This window comes from Plectropomus leopardus, chromosome 8 (genome assembly GCF_026936395.1).
Source record: "Plectropomus leopardus strain MGB_pleo_1.0 chromosome 8, ASM2693639v1, whole genome shotgun sequence".
Taxonomy (NCBI): Eukaryota; Metazoa; Chordata; class Actinopteri; order Perciformes; family Serranidae; genus Plectropomus; species Plectropomus leopardus.
In genome coordinates this window covers 6,426,345-6,450,272 of record NC_142183.1, presented here as the reverse complement: position 1 = coordinate 6,450,272, position 23,928 = coordinate 6,426,345, and the positions used below count along the sequence as shown (strand labels likewise).

Sequence of the window (23,928 nt, the reverse complement as noted above, 5' to 3'; positions counted from 1 at the left end):
GTATTTCTATCACACGCTTGCCATACCATACCTGTGTACTGCGGCCACAGCCGGGGACCAGTTGCGCGCACCCCATGGTAAAGTTGTCTTCATCTCTTCAGGCTTGAGTTGTGCCTTAAACAGCAGTTGCAGTGATACATAATGATTTTAGTGGAGGCTGTTTATCAAACTGCAATGTTGTTTTTGCCCATAAGTCACATTAAGTAATAAATTAACAAATGAAACTGTTCACTGAGATACAGTTCTTCCACTGTAGAGCTTTGTTTTTCTGTTATTTCAAGAGGAAAGACCAGCTTTAGTGACCTCTACACTCCACTTATTTCCTCATGATTCAGTCAAATTGCATCCCCAAAGCAAATCTTTAGGGGAAAATCAAACCGTTTACTTGTCATGGGGCAGCAGGTTTCATTTTCAAAAATGAATTTTTGTGATTCTTCAGATGTCTACAGTCACCCTATAAGAATAAAATGTTTGCCAAGGTGAAAACCAACTTTTTAAACCCACTATTTCCAGAGCCACGTCTGAATTTGTCAATATCACTACAAACATGGCTTTGCTAATCTCTTTTTTACAGCACAAGTTGTCCTCTTTGTCCTCTGTGTATGGTACATGATCCTGAAAAACAGCTTTTTGAAACGCGGTCCTGCTGGATAACTGGTTACGTAAAAAAAAAAAAAAGAAGAAGAAAAATAAGGTTTTAAAAATACTGTTACAGCACTGTGATGAAAATAGCTCCATCCAAATGAAAATGCAAAAACACAAATGAAGTGCTGTCAAGAGCGTGCTAAAGCAAAAGGAAGCACTACAGCCTCAACCCTAGAAGATGGCAGCCAGAATCCTTATGAAAGCTATTATCATAGACTGCAAAAATACTGGACGTAGATACTGTGACGTCACCCACTGGTTTGTGCTCAGTTGTTTTGAAGCCTCGAGTTAGTGAACATATTTGGGTGAGACTGTGGAGCCGTGGAGGAGTAAGGGATGAATATCACTGAGAACCCAAAGTGATGCGTCACAGATGGCGTCGCCTTTTCTATGCGGAACTATAAGCCGTGATAAAATGTAAACCTGTGAGTTATAAAAAAATTTCAACACAGGGTCTTTTGAAACTCATATCTGGAGCCAGCCTCAAGTGGCCATTAGAGGAACTGCAGTTTTTGGGACTTTACATTGGCTCAATTTTTCAGCTCTGGAGGTTGCTGCTCTGCTAGGAGCAGCATATACATTCAGCTACCAGCTAATAAAAGATATTCACTCATTGGATCAAAGGTGTTTATGTTTATTCTTTTGTTTAAATTTTGTTTTTTACTCACTTGTTATAGGGTTTTTACTGTGATTTTTTTCTTTATTGCTGTAGGTCCAAGGACAGACGGATGTCATATGCTGTAAAAACCTCTGAGGCAAATTGTGATTTGTGATGTTATTGGTGTTTTTTTTAGATTGATTTAGATTTTTTAGATTCATTTAAATTATCATTGGCACAGCCCTTTGAGGCTTGATTTGTGATTGGGCTTTAGTGAACTCTAACTTGACCTGTGCCTCTGCATAAGAAATGTGCTACATAAACAAATTTGCCTTGCCTTTGCCTCTCCTTATTAAAGACGCTTTAATAAACTAATTAGCAGCACATTCAACCTCTGTAAAAACTCATGTCTAATAAAGCAGTGAGCGTGGCACACAATCCACGACTGATTTAGCTGAGCATACAGCTGATTGTCAGTGTTGCACGTCTTTGAGGTATTATTCAATAAAGCACGGCGTAATGGAGATGCAAAATGACATTAAGCCCCTGCTTGCATGCTGTCACTTCCACCCTTCTGGGGGTTGTCAGGTCTAACTGTACATTATTAATTGCCCTCTTGATCCCACCTTTGTTTGGAGGTGTTTTGAGTGACCAAGATTTTTCACTCTAATATTTATATATGCCTTCGTAACCAAATTACCCCATCCAACAGACATAGCTAAAGACCTCATTTGCATGCTCGGGCCTTTTTGAAGGGCGTGAGTCAACAGCAAACATTAGTGCACCACTCTGTCAAGCTTATGACTGACATTTCTAATGGAACATGAGCGCTTCGTTGAATATGGATTTAGCTGTGCCATTAGTTCAGGGTACTTTGATGACCACAAGAAATGTGAGAGGTAATTAATTTTTGGGAACAAGTTTGCTCATCCCCACCAATCCCTATTAAGGGGCTGCGTGATCCCCCATTTGCTAATTGAGTTAGCTGCATCAGTCTGGATTCGAACTTGAGAAGTGTCACAAATCAGACTCTGTTTATCTACCATTATGTCGACGTGAGAGGCTTAGTTTTAGGGTATAATTATACCTCACAAGACAGTGACCCTGGCCAACCTTATTTTGTAATGCAGAGCTCTTTGGCAAGGTCCTTGATGCACACTGGGCAGATCTCATCGAGCTTTGTCTGCTGTTTTTTTTCCCCTGCCTGTATCTGCCTCAGCCGCTGTCTAATTGGAGCATGAAATCCGTGCACAACAAGAATACTGAGATTAAAATTCCTTATTTCCTCCAGATGGCATTGTCAGTGTGAAGGCACTGAATATCCATGAGGATGTACTTTTACCCAACCTGTCTTTCTTCATCTTTCTTTCAATCTACGAAAAAGAAGCAGCTTGACAGCTGACGACAATGACCCAACAAGGAGTACAAAAGCAATAGGTCAAAAAACTTCTGAGTGGAAACGCAATCCATTTTGTTGTGGCCCTGAATGTGATTTGATCGACACTATCCACTTGCAGCGCGGGCCTCCCCGTGCCCTCGCCAAAGACATTCGCAAGTGGTGTCAAGGCCCTATAAATCATCCTGTATCAAAGCGGCCATGTAACGCTTTCTACATTTCAACATATGTGGAATCAGAACGCGTCTGTCATCGACGTGAGCCACTCTCGGAGAAAGAGGTTTTTTGGAGGCCGTTCCCACTCTAATGCGGACCATATGTGCTATTGATTTGGGAGGTTTTACCTGCCACAGTGGGATACTCCCGCAATGAGGTGAGGCAGACACTGTCATACCTCTTCAATAGTAAAGGATTAGGCCTGTAAACTAAAATCAACAAGGTGGATAACAACCAAGTGGTAGCAAAAGTGCACCATGAAGAAATTTTCCACTTTTTTAAATCCGCCTTTAAATAGCCTTTAAACACACAGTGATCTGGTTCATTTGCATCAAACGAGACAAACTCCCAACCACGGCGTCTGGTGCCAGGATGAGCCTATTCATCTTAATATTATAAATGGCTCTCACCGTCATCCAAGGTTTTAAGTTCCCAAAGCAACTGATCCTGGTCTTGTACTGGCCATATATCTCCCTTTGAAAGCCAACTCTTCCATCTCCTGCTGCTTTGTATTTAAGGTTGGCCCTCTATCTTGGGTTTAACCTGCTTTCTCAATGACCATCATAACTTAAGGAAAGCGAGGAGGTTCCCGCTTTCGTGAATAATTTAGGAATCTCTATTTGTGGTCTCGGAGTTTGGGGATAAATGAGACTGCAAATCAAATGATTAATGTTTAGAGATTTGGTCCTTCTGTTGTGACCAAGTGTGTTTCTAAATTAAGAGTTGCTTCCACAGAATTACATCCACACTGGGGCCAAAAAAACATTGAATAATGTCTACCATCAAGACTAACAATAAAGTTCCATTATTTGAACATATTATCGCTGTTGATTACTGTCAAACACTGATGGCCAAAGACAGCACAGGCAGTATAAAATCTTTGTCCCACATTATTGATTTTTAGGATAGGTTCTACAGTACTGGAAATAGGTTTTCTTGAAAGTTAGGAAATAAACCTGCAATGTAATTTTTGCTGCAGCATGCTGATATGACAACATGTTGGTAACAACAATCCTCAGTGCAGTTTTCTACATGAAAACGTCCAGTAAAACAATACTGTGAATTTCCAGTCAATGACGATGCATTTCACCCAGTTTGTTGCATGATGTGTGTGTATTTATGTTCCAGAGCTCCACTGTAAGCTTGGTTTTTGGATCGTCCCAGACACAAAATGATTTTATCAAGTCGAGCACAAAGGCTCAGAACTTTACTTCTGGATTTTAAGATTTAATGCCAACGCTAAAGGCCCTATTTCACAATTTTAAAAAAATGAAAAAATGCAAAAATGAAAAATAATTTGTGTATCCACCACATGATTTGGGTCTACTCTAAATTATAATGGGTTAGTCCTTAGCTGATGCTTCACCCTTCCACCAAGTTTCATTAAAATCTGGCCAGTATTTCTTTCGTAAAACTGCTGACAAACAAACTGTACAGAAAACAAAACCTCGTTGGCAAAGTAAGAATTATTATGACATCACATGTTCACAGAAAGATTTTTTTTGGTTTTCCTTATTATGAAGCTCACTCTGATAATACATGACTTCACCCTTATAAGTAAAGACAACACTCAGCCAAATGCCTGTGTTTAAACAACAACAGAAGATTTCTGATCCTAACAAGCGTCCATGTTTAACCTTGTTGTCGGTAACGGGAGGCGATACCTGCTGGGAGGGAGGGATCATCCTCGCCATTAGCAAATACTCAACACATTCTGCAGCCGGTGCATTGCAAAGCTCAACTATTCTGGGAAGCCCTAACCTCCCGACCACCCTCTTCCCTCCACAAACTGTCGCTGACTTAACATTCCCGGCTCAGTGTATTGTGTCACATAGAGGAACATGTAATCAGGTCGTAAAACAGTGAGCGTACTCTTGATACAGCAATTAACACTTCGGATTAAGTGTCAGGCACGTTTCAATGGCATTCTGACACAGGAACATCTATATCACAGTAAGAGCTCTACTCAGAATTAGTTTATAAAAATACATATGGATTTTTGGTGCTGGAATTTTCCATCACATGCTTCCGGGTTCGGCTTTGTAACTGCTACAGTGTGCCTGTCATAAAGTGATATGTGCCAGACGCTGAAGTCTAACTTGATGCAGTGACTCAAAGATAAATCCAACAAATGATTTTTGCTGCACTCAATATGGTAGTGATCAAACGAACCGAGCTCTGCAGGACAAGCCGCCGCTTCCTTTGGTTCCTGGTAAAGAAATCTCCGGCAGCCGCAGCAGTCCGATATCGAGAAGTGGAAAAAGAGGTATTTCGAAACGATCTATGTCATCCTTACAGCTGCCACGTTGTCTTGAATTACCTTGATGCAGCGTTTCCAAAGAACAGATTGGATTTCCTTCGCCGTAGTTTTCATCCAGATTTTTTCCACAAATGCAGGCAAAAGATTTATTTACAATTTGTCTTCCTGATAGCCCGCTTTCGTTCCCGACGAGCCTCGCAGAGTTCAGGAGGCGGATTAAGGTATGCGGGTGTAAGTGGTGGTAGTTAGAAGGGGTTAGTTTAGAAATAGGTATTAATTTCACATATGGGCATTGGTGCAGGGCCTGGCATGGTTTATGGACAAGTGTTGGACTTTTTCTTTCTGAAAGGATCACTTCAAAGGACTTGGCAAGAGACGAGGTTGAACTTTTAGCTGAAGGTGAGAGCTGCAGATCTTTACTGCTGAAGTCGTAATAAAACCCTTGACACTGAGAAGCTTTGTCATTTGAATCGAAGCTGGATAGCGTAAATCTCCGATTGGTGGTCCGAAAAAGGCATTCAGCTGGTTGATATCAGATTTAACGTGAAAATTTGGAACAAACTGAACTTGTCAATAAAGAAACATTTAATATTGGTATAGTAGTGCAAAAATTGTCTCTCTTCATCAGGAAAACCTCAACTCCATGTCTTATGAGGCTCAATATCTATAAAAATTAAATATTGCGGCTGACATTAAACATCTGCCTCGCCCCTGCCAGTCTTATTACATTATTATTTACAACCAAGTGCATGATATGGTTGTGTGGCTAAAACCAGTCAAGTATCATCATAGCTGTTACCCTATTTTGTGTCAGTTAAGTAAGTGGAGCCTGTGTCTTCATGGCATGGTGCAAATTCCTGAGATTAATGTAAATGATAAGGAATCTGCAACTCTCCGGATTCTGAGATCCTCGGGATTAAAGGTTCAAGTTCCAGTCGACGCTGGAAAAGGATGACTCACTGTCCGGCCCGGACAGCTATCGGGTGTCTCATCTCCACCCAGTTAAGAAATCGAGGAAGAGTACAAACTCTCACAGTGCGGGCTAAAGCTCAACGGGAAATGGCAGCTTTCCACTCGGGCTCAAGAGCTGTGACTGTGAAGATATACGCAGCAGAAAGAAAGAGAAAGAAAGGAAATATAAATGGGTTTTTGTATTGAAGCAGATGTGCTGATGCACTAGAGTGAAAATGGCTATAAAAAAGAAGACTGAAAGGTCATAAACATAAGCAGAAAATCTGAGTGTTTATGTACAAAACCACACAAAAAATAAAGATAAGACAGTAAGAAAGAAAACAGGAAATACAAAAAAAGAACGAAAAGAAAGTGGCAGGCTGGAGTCATTGGCACTGCTGCTGTGACGACCTACATCCCCTCCAAGGTTACTGTCCATTTCATTAAAAGACTCTTTCATTGATCCCTGTCCTTGGTCTGAGTCTCCCCTTCGGCCGTGTCTCCATTAACAAAGTTAACTCTCTTATACGGCGACCTCCTCCTGCTCCTCCTGACCCGGGCAGACAGCTGTGCTTACCTTAGCATAAAGTGCCACTACAGGTCATCATTATCAAATTAATCAAAGCTGTCACAACACAGCACAGTGCTGCGGTCAACTCTGTGCTGCGCCTCGAAAACCACTTAGATCATGTAACACTTGAACGTGCAGCAAAGCAGGCGTGCAGATGTACACTGTGCACGCACACACATATGCTCACGGACGCACACACACAGATGTGTTTAAGAACTGGAACAGAGTGTTGAGCACAGTGCTGTGATAGCAAACATTTAAGGGGTGTTAAGGAATTACATTTATGGAGCTCTTTGGAGAGTCACTTGAAACCTAATCGGATGAGTCATTTTAGAGGTCGGTCTATTCAAACAGCAGCTGGCTACACTGTAAGTAGTCGCAAAAACACATAATAAGAAGGAGATAATATCACTGTACTAAATACTGGAAAACAATCCTATTTATATAGCCTGTTTGTCTGTTGTCTTCCTGTTTTTAGGGCAATAAAAAATATTACACATTATTATGATTTTCTATTTTTTTAGTGGAAATAGCATGCGTTTTCTCCATATGCCAAATATGGTAAAAATTACTATCAGCTGGAAAACAGTAAAACTTACAAATTCCAAGGCAAAAGCCAAGAATGACGACCAGAAATAATACAATGTAATTTTAATGCTTTGATGGCTTTGGGATCAAAACTGCAGTGTGAATGGGTTTTAGTGGAGCATTTTTTTATTTTATTTTTTTGCATTTAACAGTATGAATGTAACAATTTCTTTACACAGTGTATTTTAGAGTTATTGTACTGGGTTGAGCTGGAAATTCCAAGAATAAACAAAAATACACAATCCTGCCAAAATGCATGCCATATGCATGAACACAGCCAAATTTATCAAAAAATGAAGAATGAAAGGTGTGTAAAATGCGCCAAACAGTCCCTGAGGGTTCATCAGCATCAGTGAATAATTAATTTCACAGATTTTTTTGTCAGAATACACAGTGTCTATAGCAGGATACTTGACTTCCTTTGGGCCACCTTTGCAAAATGATATCAAGTCATTTGAATCAAGTCATTTTTATTTTGAATTACAAAATGTTCAGTGGGCCACCCAGCAGCCGATCGGCCTGCAGGCCCTAAGTTAAGTATAACTGGTTAAAAGTATTTAATTCAATTTTAAATCTCACAATGATCCCAGGATCACATGCACGTGAAAGAGTTACTGTTTCACAACAGAATTATGACAAATATAAAATCTCAAAACCAATTTTATCATCAATTATTACTATTTTGTTTTTTATTAGTTTATTTGTAATTGCTGCTGTAGGAAACTGCTAAAACATTTTTCTTCACTAAACAATGTATTCTAATGATGAGCACTGCTCAAAAGCTCTACAGGTTATGGAAAATGATAAGAAAAATGTGGCAATATGTAAATTATCTGCAGATTATTCAAATTGCATCCTCTTAGTAAATCAAACCAAGAAGTAGTTTAACTAGAGGGATTTCACATAATATTTTTTTAAAAACCCAATTATCACAATCATTTCTGCTTTTTGACTTTTTAAAATCTTTTTTTTTAATTCTAATATTCTAAGTTAGATTTTTTTCTCCTTATTTGTTTAATCACATGTAGAATACTAAATTATGTGCCCTAGTTTTTATTTACAGAGGAAAAACTAGCTTTTGTTTGTATGAGGAATTACAGTGCAAATTATCATTTTTTCACACCCAAGCTGAGAGTCAGTTACCCCCAGTTACACTCACAGAAACCTGAATGGATGGACAATTAAGACTGCAACCCATCTGACCAATCATTCAGTCCCACTGTCAAACCCTTGATGTCTCTCTTTGTGTGCTGACGCGCAGACTTTTTTTTAAAGTAAATATCTGCAGATGCACCAGCCTGATCAGAGCACTATTACTTGCATCATTCGATGTTACTGTCAAACTACTTCCTGTTCCTCGTGTTAGTTCTTGCAGTGAGTGGAGACATATTTCTCTCACTTTCCATGCAGATGTTCATTGTGTTCAGTTCACTCATTTTGCGAGAAAAGGCTGAGATAACAAGAAGATAATTTCCACCTGCTGTTTAACAACTGAAGCTAGAACATTGCAATACAAACACACACACACCCCTCCCACCCGTCTATGTGTGTGTGTGTGTGTGTGTGTGTGTGTGTGTGTGTGTGTGTGTGTGTGTGGTGGGGTGGGGGGGCACAAGGGAGACGTGCAACACCAAATTGCCAGATTGATTAACTTGTCTGTCAGGCTCTTCACTGTGACAATAAACTCTGTACCTCAGGGAGCTTATTGAGAGATGACATCTCTGAGACCCCCAGGCGCGCGCGCGCGCGCGCACACACACACACACACACACACACACACACACACACACACACACACACACACACACACACACACACGCACACACACACACGCTGACACATACACCAGCTAACCCAATCCTTCCTCTCAGCCTCCTCCAGACTCTCCCATTATAAAACACCTTTCCCAGAGAGTCCCTGCCTGTCCTGCAGGCTGCAAACACCTCTCTCTCCTCCGTCTCTCTCTGTCTCTAACACACACACACACACACACACACTCTTCCCAGTAATCCCCGAGGGTCTTCTGGTCCCTGCTATCCACACCAGGCTCCATTTTTATAAACCGATTCACTTCATAATTGAAAAGGAAACTCTGGGGCGTGTTTGGCCAGTTAATCCATTTAAGATCATTATGTGCATTGTCAATCGGCTTGACCCAGCTGCGGAGAGGACGAGACAATGAGGGGCTCAATGTAACCCCCCCCCCGCCTCCCCTCTGCCGGGTCAGAGGGGTTAATGAATGATTATTTCTCACTTTGTAACACAACAGGATGCCTGTTTAAAGGGCAGCCCCAGCCCCCCCCATCCACCTTCCACTCTGAGCGTCCTCAGCGGTGCGGGCCGGTGTGAGAGGGTCAGACCCCAAATCAAACAGACATTGATGATGCTGTTGTATGAAGATTAATGAGCTTTAGCTTCCACATGGGATTATGAAGGGTTGTTCGTGGTAATGTCCTAATAGAATAAATAACAGAGTCTTTGTATTGCATAAAATGTGTTTGATCTAATTACTCTTTATTGCCATAGTTGCCATTAATATGAATAAATTAAGGTTTGTTTGAACAGAAAGAGATGAATAGACAAACCTGTCACCTAAAAATTACGTCTGCTTTCTTTACTGCATTATTGTGGCAATGTATTTGCTGTCTGGATCATGTTTAGAGACGTTTCTTTCATGTGTTTTGTGATCTTCGTAAGGAGAGAGGTTCAAATCCAGTCCTTTGTCTTGAGTTTAGCCAGAAAAAGCATTTTGTTTAAGTTTAGGGATTGATTGTGATTTCAGTTAAATGTTTACAAAAAAGGAAATAAAAAATTAGTGCTGTAGTCACAATGAGTGGATATATTTTGGCAGAAAACAAATTAAACATGTTGTCAGAGAACATTTAGTTGTTATGATCACGATCAACAATTTTGCAATATAATGGACATATTAATACGCAACATTTCCTCATTTCATTAAGAGAACAGGTAATTCACTCAGCAACGATTCCCTTGAAATGTGTTTGCTGTTTAAAATTAGCTGAATATAAACATTATTTATCAAAAACTGAGCTGGAATCGAAGAGTAATGCTTGTTTTTGTAAATAAAAACAATTTTAAAACATCAATTCACAACACAAACTGAGTTAAATATTAGCTACAATAATAACTGTTGGCTATAGTTGCATTATAAAAAGACACATATTAGAGGCAGGAATCAGGACGCGGTATTATCGCGATAACTAAGTCACAATACAATATTATTGCGACTAAACCTTTAACCGATTTAAACGTTTTGTAAAATGTTGAGTGTTGTGATAACATATATTGTAGTATATTGTGATATATTTTAACTCCAAAAGCAAACTTTCAGCATCTAATCAAATAAAGTTTTTAGTCTGTTCATGTCACTTCAGTCATTTTTATTACAGCAAAAATATTTCTAGTGGACCGACTACTAAGAGTTTAATTTGTATTTGCAATGTTAATAATTCAAATAATAATGTTAAAAAAATATACTTGCCATCCATATCGATACAACACTGCCAACCCAAAATATCGCAATATTTTGATTTTTCCCTCCACCCCCATCATGTGTAATGATGACACCTAAATAAAATCATCCTTGACATCGGGATCTATACATTTATTTTTCAGTATGTTTGCCAGTATCAGTAGTAGTAAGTATCATATTAATGTTAGTTATCAGTCTATTGCATCTCATGCTTTGTTTATTGTCTGTTCATGTTAAATTATGAGATATAAGTTATCTAAGTAATATCAGTAATGTACATTCCACTGCTGCCTTTATCTTTATGTCATTATTTTTGGAATTGTTGTAAAAAATATATACCTTTGAATTCGTCAGATATGTATATTCTTTGTACTGGTAAAAATCACATGAAAAATCAAAAATGCAATATTTCACTATTACATTTGTATAATTACTTTTCATTTCTGACCTGCTGAGTTATACAAATCTTTCTTCTTCCTTTCCTAAATGTTTAAACTGCAGCAGAAAACTGTACACTTATGGGAATACAGATAATATAACAAGAGCAGAAATCATATATATTGTCAGGTTTATGAAAATAACAAATCTGAACATGATTAGATAAACCTACCAGCACCATCTGATCCAGGCTCTCCCAACCTTTCTGATCCGTCTGATTTGATCTACATAATAAAGATATACAGTACAAAAAATGCTAAAAACAAAGGAAATCATTCATTTCATAAGTACGACGATAAACCATCACTCATCTGTGACCTGACAATAAACTACTGTCTGTTCCTAAACATTATTTATCCTTGGTGGGAAATCATTTCCTTTTACTATTCATGCAGTGTTATTTGCATTTTGAGATTATATAAAAATGTCAGAAGTCCTGAGACTCCACTTTTGATCCTGCACAATGAATCACAACCACTCATAATAGGCAATGACAGACACTACAGAGACAAAAAAAAACATCACTTATTCCAGTCCAACAGTGCCATTTGTGCCACTGAGCTCAGTGACAGAAAATAATGTGACAGGAGAGAAATCGACCTCGGGCTATTGTTTTTTTGGTGCACCCGTTTGAAGTTGGAGGGCACTTCCTGCCCAGAGTCCTGAATGAACCATTTGTTTATGTCCTGTAGGTCTGTAAATCACTTAGCGCATCAAAGAGCTCCTCGCTGCCCCTACATAACAATAGGGGGTCATGCCAGTGTGCAAACATGACAAGGATACGGAGCAAAAAAATGTTTTCGTTTTCTGGGGTGATGACAGTTGTGCCAAGATTTATGCAATGCTGACATTAGGAAGAGATAGTGTGGAAATCATAAAAAGCAACTTTCTGGGTGGAATATAAAGAGGACGAGAATCTTAACTTTCCTATCAGTAACAAGACATTTTCAACAGTTTTTTTCAACCAAAAACCCAAACAAAGTACAAATCAAGACTGTTGTCAGAGAGTCATCAGTCGCTGAATCCATGCACACCCTGCATGCTTCTTCTTTATTTGAGGTCTGTGCTATTGTTTAGATTTCATATCAGTAAATATGAAACCCATGAACGCTGCCATTTCTGGGCCAATAAAATACAAGTTATTCATTTTATGATTTCAGTCGCTGTTGCAGGGCGAAAAGTACTATTTATTTGGCCTTGTGGTGTTTAAGAAGGAAGCAAGTTACTCACTCTATAAACAGACGGCGCTGAGTCATACTGTCGGAAAAAGTAGCAAATTCATTTTCACCTATTCCTTAGCTCTCGCCGCGTCACGCAAAGTTAACATGTTGCTGACGTCAAGAAGGGATTTACTCGCCTCCCTTGAATATTCTTTCACAGCGGCCCGGTCCCTGGTGTCTTGTAGGTCTAAAAGCCATGCGAACAGGAAACCACAGAAGCAGGCTACCAACTGCCGCCCCTCCCGCTACTCCAAAAGCCCTGGAAGACTGTAGCGTGGTGAGACTCAAGGCCAACAATGTGCCCACGGCCCATGTTCACATCCTCTCTGGAAGCGCTGCCTTTCCCCGGTCCCCTGCAATATTTCGGGGGGCGGAAAAGGCCTCAGTTATACGAGGGCCGGCAGGCCATTGTGTGTGGCTGTGATTCATGCGAGGCTGTATGAACAGTTAAGTGGTTACGGCCGCAGTCAGAGCCAAGGTATTCCCCAAAGGTTCACTTGAATGAGCAGTAGTTGATATCTGGCTTCATTGTGGGATGAATACAAGTATGGACTTTCTTTTAAAAGTGGAAAAACAATCCAAATTTTAAGGGGAACTACGGCAATTTTCAAAATTCATATATGTTATTCCCATGGTCCGAGACAAAAACATCAGTGCACATGAACAACTCTCATGAATCCAAAAACTGAGTGCTTTAACTCAAATTTCCGATTGTATTGGGTAAAAAAGTCTAGAACTTCTCAATACAAGATTAATTTAAAAAGACGCTTTAAATGACAAGAGCACCCAGGGGAATTTTCTGAGTATATAAAGTATAGTTTTAGTTTTCAGCCAAATCACCAGAAAACATGTTAGTATTGTCTGTTTCTGCAAAACATTGATATATTACATTTATACGTTATTGTGGCACAGATACGCTGTACTTTATGTTTCAAAAGCACTGTGGTTAGGTTTAGGCACCTTGGTTATGGTTAGAAAAAGATCATGCTCTGGCTCTAAATACCCTGCTTTGACTCCTGCTTGAAAACGCAGTGATGTCTCTGTAAAAAACAACCACTTTTCATGACACTATCCTGACTAGAAACATAGTGATGTGTTGCTAAAAAAATGCTTATGTTGCACTATCCAAACACAAAATGCAGTAAGAAAAAACAACAACCACTTTTCATGCAACTTTCCTGGCAGAAAATGCAGCCATGTCTTGCTAAAAATCAACCGATTAGTGGCTCTATCCAAACACAAAAAGCAGCGATGGCTCAGTAAAAAACAACCAGTTTTAATGGCACTTTCTTGACAGGAAATGCAGTGATGCTTCAATTTAAAAAAAAGCTTTTTGTCACACTATCCCAACACAAAATGCAGTGACCTCTCAGTAAATAACGACTGCTCTTCGTGGCACTATGCCCACTGAAAAAGAGACAGGTCGCTCAAATACACCCACGTTTGGTGCCGAAAAAGCCACTTGTGACAAATTTACGATCTCTGGTATCTGGCTTTGAGAGAAGGTAGCTCAACACAAATACTGATTGTACTTTCCTTAGCCATGGAAATAACATCGCAATTACAAATTTATTTGTGTAATATTAAAGTAAATGTCAGAGGAAATTGTCAATGTTTTCACAACCAATTTAAAAAGAAAGGCTATCACAGCTTTAATATTACAAATACATCAATTAATTGTTGCTGTCGTTGAAAATATTAACTCGAGTAATTACATCCATGAACGCAAAAATATTGACAAGTACAAACTGTAGCAAATAATGCAAGGATGAAGCTCAATGAGTCTTAAAATGGTGCTATTGATTGATGATCTGCAATCAATGATAAGCTTCTGATTACCTTAAATAATCATTAGTTTGTATTTAAGATGTCAGTAAATGAGAGGCTGCATTTGTTTGTATGTTTATTGTATCTATTGGAAAGTTCTCTCATAGTTGGGCCACTAAATGTACTTTCATATTTTATGTCTTGAAAAGGAATGCAAGCACAATGGTATTTTTAAAACACACACAATTTTTTACCAAACAACAGCTACTTGGTGTCACAACTCAGACAATGTTGGACTGAACAACAGCACAAGTCCATAGTCAGGCCAAGAATTCCAGCATCGAAGACAATTTCATATCCAACCTTTGACAGTTTAATCACCCTTTTAGTTACAACCTCCTCGCTCATTTACATACATCATAAAATGCATGAGGGGATTAGATAATTCCTCGCAGAACCTCCTCCATATTAATATCAACATTCACAACGTTATGGCACTTGCATTAATTTGTGTGGGCAATGACATTAGCCTCGATTGCCTCGCATTTCAGCCCAATTCGCCGGGGCAGTCGACCGGATCGGCAACCCGCCCTCCTCCGCTCCCCCTCACTCCTCCCCTCGGCGACTAATGAAAAAGACATCAGCAGGCGTCGAGAAGGTCGCCTGTCCCGTTCGCCGTGACCTCGCCGTGTCTCTGTTCTCCCTCTGACAGGTTTTGATGCGTCAGGGGTGGCTGGTTTCCCGGCCAGGCGGTGGGGATGGGCAGGACGGACCTTTCTCACAGCATCACTTCACTCACAGCCTGAGGCGACAACCCTCCTTTCCTCCACCTCCCCAACTACCTGCACCTCACCCTCCCTTTTCATGCCCTGCACCCTTGCCACTCAATTACAATAACAGCAATTATAACCTTTATCAGTGCAGAATTTAAATATATATATGTAGGAGATACGATGAGATACAGAACAAAATGGGATAATGAGTCCAAAGATCAGGTAAAGAAGGACTAAAAATGACTATAACAGTTAAATAACTACAACAGCTGTCCAGACTGTAGCCCACCTCTCGCCCAAAACATTATGATACTAACCAGAATAAAACATGGGCATCTCCTGCACACATTGTTTAAGGTACACTGAGAGTTTTTGATGGAACTGGCTGGTCAATACCCACACGACGATTATCAAAAGGCCAAAAGAGCGCCGCAGAAATGATGTTTTTCTGTTGGCCAACACAGAAGAGAAAGCCTATGGGATTTTTCCATTGGATTTTGGCAGAAAATAAGCTCTTTATAATAATTACATGTTTTGTTCAGCAAGATAATCTTCACAAATTAACAACACTTTTATGATTTTTTCCTAAATGTAACTGCCAGAAGTAAAAAGCAAAAATTAGGCTATAAATTAACTACATTTTGGCCGTGTCGCCACCACTATGAGGCTGTAAAATCATGTTCAGCGCAGTTTGGCTTGACGATGTTCATAGTCTCATTTAGCCACTTGTTAGCAACCGTCCTTAAGACACATAAAAACTTGAAAGTTCACAAGTGGGGTATTTAATGACATATTTTATGTCATGGAGCAAATGACAGTCTTGTAGGCTTGTGTTAACCACAGACTTATTTCAGGACTGTGTCCCATTCAAAAATCCACTGACTCTGCAGGGGGCCGTAGGGGCCGCAAGTTTTGCAGAAATTGGCTAGCGTATATTTCACATAGTGACGACTCAATCTGCTCTGTCAAAAATACGTAAAGAGTATATTTATTAGCTTTCCTGACCCTTCTTAAAAGTGCTGCTCTGAATCCACAAGAATTGCAAGATAAATTGTCTGAAGTGGCTGCGACCAGCTCAGGAGGCTTCGTGAAGGTCTTCTTGCAAATTTATTGCTAAAGTTGAGAAATTATAAGTAGTGTGTAGAAGTGTTTTTAGCTTAGTTAGCAGCAAATTTACATCTGAGATTTACCTCATCTTCAGTCTGACTCGCCCTAACAGTTGTCTTTATCCTCAACCGCCGACAAACCAAGACACCCTTGCCTGAGGATCTCTACGGGTACAACCCAGCATGTAAAGCATCAAAAATTTTGAGACGTAGCTCGGAGCTCGACCGTCACTGTCACATCCAGTGTTGCTCTCCAAGCAAGGTGACGGTGGCTCCCCGGGTCCCCACCAGGTGTTCTTGTGTCCCCTTAATGAAACACAAAGGGCAGTCGGTTGAGACAGAAAGAGCCAAATTGAATCGGGGGCCTCTCCTTTTGTGTGCTGCATTAACAACTCAATGAAATGCCAGCAAGCATCTGCTGCTATGCCAGTCCGGCATGAACACCTTACTGAGTCTATCGTCTTATTTCAGACTAAGAGGGGGCGAGACACAATAACTGAGAGAGCGAGAGAAAATAGGAGGAAGAGGATAACGTGCAGGCACTCTAATCCTTCTCACTGAGATTCTTATTAATCCTGAAGGTGCGCCGTGCACAGCTAATGCAAAAATTCACAGATAGCAAGACAGAGATACATATATGTGCACAAATACACAAGAATATGAGAGAAAATACTACAGAATAACTTGAAAGTGTCGTTAGGTCCATTACTAAAGCACATTTGAATTTGACAAGAAGTTAGAAATGCATGTGGGAGAAAAACATGATGAAAAAAGTTATAGTTATAAAACTATGCTTTAAATGTTCAATTATTTACAACAGTGGTGGAACATCCTGTCGGTGACATAAGCTGCCACTTAGGGCGCCATCCAGACATCCGTCACCAAATAACACTCAAAAAAGATGAAACTTGCAGATTTATAGATTAATAAATTCAATAAATAAAAAAACAGCATCAGCAACAATAAGAATAATAATAAAAATAATCATTGTCATTGTTATGTTGTTGTTGATATTCATATCATAATTATTTATATTCTTATTTTTATTATTATTATTATTATTATTATTATTATAATTACTCAGGAAGCCCGCCTTTAGCACTAAATGTGCTTGTTTTGGCACTGATTTACAAAAATGTTCAAGCAGCTCTATAGCAAATATAATAACAATTTAACAATAACCTATTAAAGGCTTCCTTTAAAGCATCAGTCATATTTTGGGCAACTTATCACAGATTTAGCAGATCTAGCTTCTTCTAACAGCAAATATCCTGTAATCTGTTGTCAGGAACCATCTTTCACGTCCTCCTAAAGCAACATTAAAGCTCCGTGTGTAACATGGCTGGAGGTTGTGGTGAGACAGAGAGCGGCGAGCACGAGGGAGAGAAAGAGAGGAGAGAGTGGGAGGAAGGAGAGACTGCTCATCCCAGTCTGGGAGTTCATCCATCATTGGAATCAGTGTGTGCTGTAATTACTGTGTCAAATAGATGGGATGATGCCTGGGAGGAACGTGCGAGTGTGTGCGTGCATGCATGTGTGTTTGTATGTGCGTACAGAGGCCTGCATGCACTGAGGATGTCTGCATGTGTTTGAGAGGTGTCCCGTGGACACCTTGTCTTCATAATCACCCCCCCACATTCACACACACACACACACACACACACACCAAACCGCTCCCTCCACCACTGTCATCTGTCATCCATAGCCGGCGCTGTCAACTGGCGCTGTCATGCATTGCCAACATCGGACCGTCAGGAGAGGAAATCTTAACTCTTTCAGCTACGGAGCCCTTTGAGGATTCGGGAGGATGCAGCTATTTAAGGAATGCGCGCCATAAAGGATGGATGAAGCAACTGAAACATGGGAAGCGTGGATAATGTGGAGTATTGGCGGTGCTCACGGTTTTTCTACGGTTGTCTTTTGGTGGTGTTGATTTGCTCTACGGCAGACATTACGTCACAATGTGAGAATATTAGAGTTTGATCAATGTGGGTGTTTGAAAAGCTGATTAAAAAAAGCAGATTTTTTTACGCTGAAAGACTCTGCATATGCTAAATTTTTAAACGCTACACTAAAAACTAAACTAAAACCGTTTATTAACAGTTTTTTGAACATAGTGTAAGGTGTTTTTTCAGCCAGTATTCCACTACACGTATATCATTTATTCCCAACCAGGGACACTTGTACTCAGAGTACTTCGGCAGTTTCTTGGGGGTCTTAGAAAGACTGTAAAATAGCTAACCAAATTTGACAAACTAATATAATTTGAATAGGAAATCCAGTATTTTATCTATTTAACCTTAATTTAACCAGAAATAGTCCCACTGATTCAAAATCTCTGTTTCATGGAAGTCTTTGCCAAATTTCACATGAAAGAACAACATACTGAAAATACAACAGCGAAAAGTTAAAAACAAACAGCATGAACATTTTTACAGTGAGACTGTACATCCTCATTTTGAGTCAGCTGTAACACCCAGTATAGTATAGTATATCGTCAGGAGAGACTAAACAGGCAAATATTTGGGCCCCCAACAGCCACTGATAATGACAATTTTCACATCCACAACTTAAAACCACATTATACCTTCTAACAGGCATTTTAAAGTGCATCACTGCTGCCCCAAAATCCCCAGAGGGGCCTTTTCTAGCTACAGTATAGCCTGTTTTCCACTAAAAAACTGCCAATACCCGCTAACATGGGTTTATTTATGTAATAGGTAACGTTACAATCAGCAGTCACACACGGGTCAAATGACTGCAGTTTTCATGGGTATTTATCGGCTCTGATCGTCCAACAGTCTGCTGAACGTGCTTAGACTTAGCATGAATGACGCCCTTGAATTGGGCCAAATAAAAGGCCAGATTTTGGCTGCCAGAGCTGCCATCGCTGGGAGTGCATTTTTATGGAGGTGTGTGGGGGCCTCACGGGTGTTTCTGCCTGGGGCCCCCAGAGTCTAGGATCAATGGTAACACCTGAGCACCACGTGTTGAGAATGAGCATAAAGTAGTCATCAAATGAAGTTTAAACAGTTAACTAAAGTAGGCTAACTGATAAACGGCTGAAATAAATTATGGCGACGATGAAGGAGTATTTCAGTTATGGTGCATCTGATAAAAAATGTAGAAACTACTGTTCTTTTTTATTTTTAATCCTCGTAAATTACCATAAGTTTGTTGTTTTTTTAAAAACCTCGTACCATGTTTTTCACTTTAATTGTTTTCCGGTCTCTCGAGATTATTTTGAAAAACGCTGCATTAAAAGTTTTCAACTGTCTAATTAGAAGCTGCATCAGTTTTACTTTCAAACTCAATTTCACTTTAAAATATCACCCCAAAAGAACCATGACCAGCTAATAACGACTGCTGCTCTGCACACACCGTGCACAGTGGGGGGGGGGTTGTTGGATGGGAGGGGTGTTGGATGGGGGTGTACATCTTTCTTGTGCTTATGTCCTGTCCTCTCGCTTGAGAAGTTATCTGAAAAATGGGGAGCGTGTCCATAAGCCATATGGCTCGGCGAGAGCGGCGACGAGGAGAGCAGCGGAGCACGTAAAGAGGTGGAAATGGTGTTAGCCGCTTGGCTGCTCAATGTTGGCAATCAAAGTCCTGGTGAACCGGTGAAAGATGTAAGCGGCGGAGAGGATCATGAGTCTGGTCACTCTATTTGGCGGCGTGACAGGTCCGTCCTGATAGCGGAACCGTTTGATCTGTTAAGCGTGGGGACGTTCCAGCTGATTTCAGATGAGGGGACTCAGTTGACCAGGCGAGAAATGTCCATCTTAACAAGTAATTTGCAACGTCTTTTTTTGTCGAAACAAATTTAAACATTAGTCCATAATTCTATTGTGCTTGTTGAAGGTTAATTCTGAAAAAAGTAAAGCACCCAGGATCCAAAAATGCCATTTAAATGGGCAAAGACTTAAGCTGAAACATGTAGATTTGTATCTTGAATGAAGGAAAATTAACTAAACAAATACATAAAATAGGGGGAAAAAATTGGTACTTGAACGTGGCTGATTACGTTTCTCACCCTAAATATAAAATATAAATGCCCGTGTTCAATCAGTGATGGATATTTCTATAGGAAGTCAACTTGCTGATTTTATTTTTAAAAAAATGAGTGTATGGGAAGAGCATTAGAGTACGTCCGTTCATCCGAGTGCAGTACAAAAACAAGAAGACAAAATTTGGTGATATGCACATAACATATTATGATTTGTGAGCTAGCTTGTTTATCTGTGTCGATTTCATATTTGCTCTTGTTCCTTTTAGTAATAAATACAATAACAGCTCTCATTTCCCAACTCGTCAAATACTGCTGCTTTGTCAGTTATTTGAGATCAGACATATCAAGGCACCTTTTGCGTCAGTTTAAGATGCCGCCAGGCGGCATCAGATGGCATCAGTTTGAAACCCCACCAGTAACAACGCAATATAAGGAGCAGTTAAGTCCCCATGGGTGAGTGGGTCGATTAAAACCCTGACGTCCACCCAGAAGCCCGCTGTTCACTTCCCATATGAATGTTGAGCCAAACCATGATGTTTTGTTGTTTTTTTTAACCTAACCACCTGCTGCTGTTTCAAAAGAAAATAAATGCAAATATGATACGTTTTACATTACATTCACATTAAGTTTATTTTTTTTAAAAAACTGTAAGCATCTATTGAGCAAAAACTGTTTTTTTCCTGTGAAAATGTAAGTTTATTTTCAAAATACACAATGCATTTCACAGGTGTAAATCGATACAGCATCTGGGTATGGCGACAACAGATAGGAGGATACCCAGGGAGCGTATGTAGACTTGATAAAAAAAAGAAGTAATAATAATAATAATAACAATGGAAGCTTTTCCAGGGCGCTAAATGTTGTCGGTCGGGCACTGTGTTCAATGAAATTATAAAACTTAAACTTCATTCTAAATATATAATGAAGGAACCTAAACAGCAGGTCATTACACCTCATCAGCACACAAAGAAACCTTATGACAGCTACATGTAAACAAGCATACTTTAGGTAAGCCACCAGCAGATGCCGCACACTGCTGCCATGTCCTTGAGCAAGGCAGTGCTCAAGTACACTGAGGCAGACTCTTGTGCTGCCAGTGAAAAAGATTATAATTAATTATATGTGTACAGTGTGACTTTAGTTCCTCGCTTGTCTCTAATTTGTGAAAGCTGCTCAGCTCGAGGCGCTGCAGAACCCCATGAACTCATAACGCTGGCAGAGTGAATTGACAGCTCTCAGCTCGACTGTTGAGCCCTTGAAATTGCCGGCGTCTCAACGCAGCCTTTCCTTCTCCTTTTAATGGCAGCGCCGCTGCTCTCAGGGGCTATTAGGGAAATGTAACATTTGGCGCCATATGCTTGCAGGTTGTTTGGGAATAGTGATGTGGCCATATCATGACATGCTGTAGCTTACATTTTGCCAGTTAATTACCATCATGACATCAAAACTGGAAACAAACTGCAGATGCCGCTTTGGTAAAAAGCTCTCAGGGAGAGAGGGAGGGAGGGAGGGGTGGCTTCAGGGGGGGATCATTAAAAGATAGCGTGCACATAATCAAAGGTGAGGTGACTCACTATTATTCTATCGTTTCATTCAATTTAGCGTTTATGTTTTGGACATGTTCACTTTGTCAATTTTTGCAACATAGGCAGAAATCAGCATGGTGGCCATCGTGTATCCCTTGTGGAAAGCTAAATATTTTTTTACTGGGAGACAAAACACTATACAGTATATATATGAAATATTCCTTCCTATCTAATCTGGCACCCACTGAAAAGAGTTTGTTTGGACACCCCTGGCTAACATATATCACAAATGATTAGTGCAATGCCTATGTGCTCAAAATGTCACTAATATCAAAGAAAGCTATATGAAACTCATCATGCAGGCGTTTTGCAAATCCATATACAAACAATGCAGCAAACACATAGATCTCCATAGTCAGAATTCTGCACAGCAGAGTGATTAAAGCAATATTTTAAAATAATATCTTTTCAGCTCTTCAAATTAAAATAATACCAGAAATCTCTGGTGCAACTGTGCATCAAACACACGTAACTAATGAACAGCAACTTAAGGACAAAGGAGCAAATAAGGCTTACCTGTCAGGTGTGTGGGCGGCGTTTTGGAGGCCAAACTTAACATCCGACTCTTTCCATTGATGAAAACCTGCTCAGCTGATTTCTCGTCGGCGCCAAGTTTGTTTGAAATACTCTTCAGTCCTCAAAAGCGTCTTTGGCAAACGCTGACTTTCTCTCGCTTTCCCTCCAAAAGTTTAGGCTACAACCGAAGCGTAATGTAACGTCCTTGCGCTAAATAAACGAGTCAAGGCCTTTTCAGACGCTTTCCGGTTGTTAAAATCCGACTATAACGACACAGAAAACTTTCATAATAATAACGGAAAACTTTCAGTCAGTAAAGTCAAAGTTTGCTCCCCATTCACGCGACTTATTGCGGTTTCTTTGTTTTGTTTTGTTTTTAACGAAGACAATCAGACTTGGTGTTAGTCGGTCATGCTCTCATTGGCTCGTGAGGGCTGGGGGCGGGACGTGAGGAAGGGACGCAGCCGCAGGTGCAGCGTGATTGACACCTGTCTCAACGATTCACTGCTTACAAGCCGGGCATGCTGGGAGCCTGCAGTTACTGCTAGTGGTTACTGCCTTCCTCATAATACGTCTATGGTTATTACGCAATATCACCAAAATAGATCCATGGATATCACTCATGAATAGTTGATGCACATTTCGCCGCTCCTTTTTTATAAAAAAAAATATTAACCCTTTTAAACCAGCGCGAATTGGTATGACTTCCTACAGAAAGGTACTTAAAAAGCAACTTAACATGACATGACCCAAAATTACCAGAAAATAAGATTTAAAAAAAAAAAAAAAAAAACTAACCTGAAAATAAGCAAACAAAGGGAAAGTTAAAAAAAACAAAAAACAAACAAACAAGAAAAACCCAGCAACAATCTGTAAAAATTTTGGAAAAATTTTTTTATATGTTTTTTTCTGTGACATACTTTTAAAATGTAGTTATAATAATCATACATATAGTTTTCTGGACATTTTCCCTATATGTATTTTTTTTTTTTAATTTTCCTCTTTCTTTAAAAAGAAAGTATTTAGATGTCATTTTCTTGTGGCCTTTGCTTTTATTTATGGGACATTTCTTGTCAAGTTGATGATTGCCTTTTTACTTATGTTTTCAAAAAAAATCAAAATAATTTGCTTGGCTTTAAGAGTTAAACAGCTTGTGAAAGACATGCCAGCACAGCACAGCCATATGCTTATGTTGCATAAACACAAACCTGTGCAGCGTAATCCCACCACGTGCTTGCGATAACATCGAGGTATCCCTGACCGTCAACAGCAGACGCAGAGGGATACCTAAAGCATAATATGAGGACATAGAAGTCCGCAAAGAGACAACATGTGACGACTTGGAATGAGAATGTGTTAAGTATCCCCTTCGCCACCCCCAAAATCTACACTTATGGCTTTCTACTCAACATATTTCAGTAATAGTCTGCTTTATCACACGTAACTATTGAAATGCAGCAATGTTGATCAAATCTGCAGGTTTAGTGAAACTGAAAATGTGTATTACACGTAACTCAAAAATAGAGCACAGAGTTGTGGTTGTTATATGTGGAGCTCAGGGACTTGTGTGTGCACCAGTGTGTGTGTATGTGCATTTAATATCCCCTGCAATGAAGAAAGCCAACCATGGTCCAGAAAGCCCAGGGGCTATTTATAGAGGGCAGCAGGCTGAGTGGCAGACTTCTCTTAATCAGCATGCTAGTACGAGAGGTAATTTAAAGACGCCTCGCCGCTGACAAGAATTAAATTGTGTTTTGATTTTCTCATTAGCCTAATCTCAAGTGGGCCTCGTTAT

General features: G+C 39.8%; 1 long non-coding RNA gene across 1 annotated transcript in view; it reads right to left on the bottom strand.

Annotated features, from left to right (window-relative positions):
- LOC121948544 (uncharacterized) overlaps nt 1-22,508 on the bottom strand; it is a 77,543-nt gene extending 55,035 nt beyond the window's left edge. Inside the window, exon 1 of the long non-coding RNA XR_015777118.1 lies at nt 22,134-22,508. This is a non-coding gene — a long non-coding RNA (uncharacterized LOC121948544). The remainder of the gene's footprint in view (nt 1-22,133) is intronic.
- Nucleotides 22,509-23,928: the final 1,420 nt, after the last annotated feature.